The 2,315-nt window shown below is 43.9% G+C and overlaps 1 non-coding gene across 1 annotated transcript; it reads right to left on the bottom strand.

The window, feature by feature from the left end:
- Positions 1-1,393: 1,393 nt before the first annotated feature.
- On the bottom strand, positions 1,394-2,315 carry TGME49_459570 (the record flags this gene model as incomplete). The annotated part of the gene is made up of 1 exon (XR_001974301.1): positions 1,394-2,315. It is a non-coding gene; the product is annotated as an 18S ribosomal RNA (ribosomal RNA).

Genomic DNA, 2,315 nt, shown 5'->3' with positions numbered 1-2,315 from the left:
TTACACAAACAAAATGTCTGCTGCATTTCGAGAGTCTACAGACAACGTGGAGAATGCGTGTATTTGTGCTGCTAGTGACTTTGATGCGTTTCACCAGACTCTTTACAAGAAAGCAAGTGATGTTAGTCCTTCATTAGTCAGTGAAATGTGTATTTTTTTTTGTGCTCGTGACTTGATGTGTTTCCCTAGACTGGTTACCAGAAAGCCAGTGGAATGCTAGTTCAAAGTGGAATATGGTGTGTTTGTATTTGTGAAACTGTTGGCTTTCTGCTTTTCATTGGAGTGTTTACGAGACCATGAGAAAATTAGTGTTTTTCACCGCACGATGGAATATATGATAAGGGCACTGGAGAAGAACTAGCTCTGTATTGTGCACCTGAGCTTGTCTCTACTGTTTGGGGTGGTGGATGGGGACGGGCGCTCGTACGCGTGGCGCTCGTTGTGCCGTATGGGAACACATGCATCATCGAAAAAAACAGACGGTTGCTCAGCGGTGCTATAGGATTGTCGTGTGGTTGTGGTGCGCGTCACGAACAAGTGGTGTTGCGCCGGGTTGGCTGCACAGAAGTAATATCGTGCGCCAGATGACTGATCAGTGCACGATATAACAGACATTTGACTACGTGAGGTTATGAATTTGTTTTACCTCTACGCGAGAAAAACAAAATCAAATCTCACCGCTTGTTTTCCCATCGCTGGCTTGTTGTTTTTCGGCAAGCCAATTGGGGAGACCCCGTAAACGTGCTAAACCTTTGATTGGTTATGGCAGCGGGGTCAAGGAACGGGCATTGTCTCCGTCGGTAAATCAAGGTGTTGTATGGTTATGACCTTCAAAAAAGTTGAAGAAGATCTCTTGTTCTCCTTCGGGGGTTTTGAGAGATTTGGAAGTTGTTTAAGTGTGCGACTGTTTGAAAACGCAACAAGTTTTTGTTGTTTTTTTAAAGAGCGCACAAGGTTCGGGATTCGTCCACTTCGAAGTATCACGAAGAGCTTTTCAATTTGTTTATAAATAAACAGATTGAAATGCTGTTAAGTGCATACTGTAATAAGAGGTGGATGGGTTGATACCCCGAATGTGTCCCAAGGTGGACAAGCTTTGTTGATTTGTAGCATCAACGACCATGATTCCTGATGAATCGATTCAGGATGAAGGCGTTGTTGTTTCAAATAGCTCAAGAGTATCATCAGAAACTGGTGTTGCTGTTAAGGCTCACCAGGCGACCAAAAAACGTCGCGTTTTGATGTAGAACCTTGAGTGAGGCAGGCTTACACTTCTGTTTATGCCATAAAACACGAAAGAGGCCGGAAAATAGACGGTTGATTGAGTGTTTTTTTGGTGTTTTCGAGGTGGTCTGTCTCAGGAACATATTAACCTGGTTGATCCTGCCAGTAGTCATATGCTTGTCTTAAAGATTAAGCCATGCATGTCTAAGTATAAGCTTTTATACGGCTAAACTGCGAATGGCTCATTAAAACAGTTATAGTTTATTTGATGGTCTTTACTACATGGATAACCGTGGTAATTCTATGGCTAATACATGCGCACATGCCTCTTCCCCTGGAAGGGCAGTGTTTATTAGATACAGAACCAACCCACCTTCCGGTGGTCCTCAGGTGATTCATAGTAACCGAACGGATCGCGTTGACTTCGGTCTGCGACGGATCATTCAAGTTTCTGACCTATCAGCTTTCGACGGTACTGTATTGGACTACCGTGGCAGTGACGGGTAACGGGGAATTAGGGTTCGATTCCGGAGAGGGAGCCTGAGAAACGGCTACCACATCTAAGGAAGGCAGCAGGCGCGCAAATTACCCAATCCTGATTCAGGGAGGTAGTGACAAGAAATAACAACACTGGAAATTTCATTTCTAGTGATTGGAATGATAGGAATCCAAACCCCTTTCAGAGTAACAATTGGAGGGCAAGTCTGGTGCCAGCAGCCGCGGTAATTCCAGCTCCAATAGCGTATATTAAAGTTGTTGCAGTTAAAAAGCTCGTAGTTGGATTTCTGCTGGAAGCAGCCAGTCCGCCCTCAGGGGTGTGCACTTGGTGAATTCTAGCATCCTTCTGGATTTCTCCACACTTCATTGTGTGGAGTTTTTTCCAGGACTTTTACTTTGAGAAAATTAGAGTGTTTCAAGCAGGCTTGTCGCCTTGAATACTGCAGCATGGAATAATAAGATAGGATTTCGGCCCTATTTTGTTGGTTTCTAGGACTGAAGTAATGATTAATAGGGACGGTTGGGGGCATTCGTATTTAACTGTCAGAGGTGAAATTCTTAGATTTTTAAAGACGAACTACTGCGAAAGCATT

This window comes from Toxoplasma gondii (assembly GCF_000006565.2).
Source record: "Toxoplasma gondii ME49 unplaced genomic scaffold asmbl.626, whole genome shotgun sequence".
NCBI classification, from domain to species: Eukaryota; Apicomplexa; class Conoidasida; order Eucoccidiorida; family Sarcocystidae; genus Toxoplasma; species Toxoplasma gondii.
Note: the sequence above shows the minus strand (reverse complement) of the source record. Positions and strands in the feature narration are given on the sequence as shown.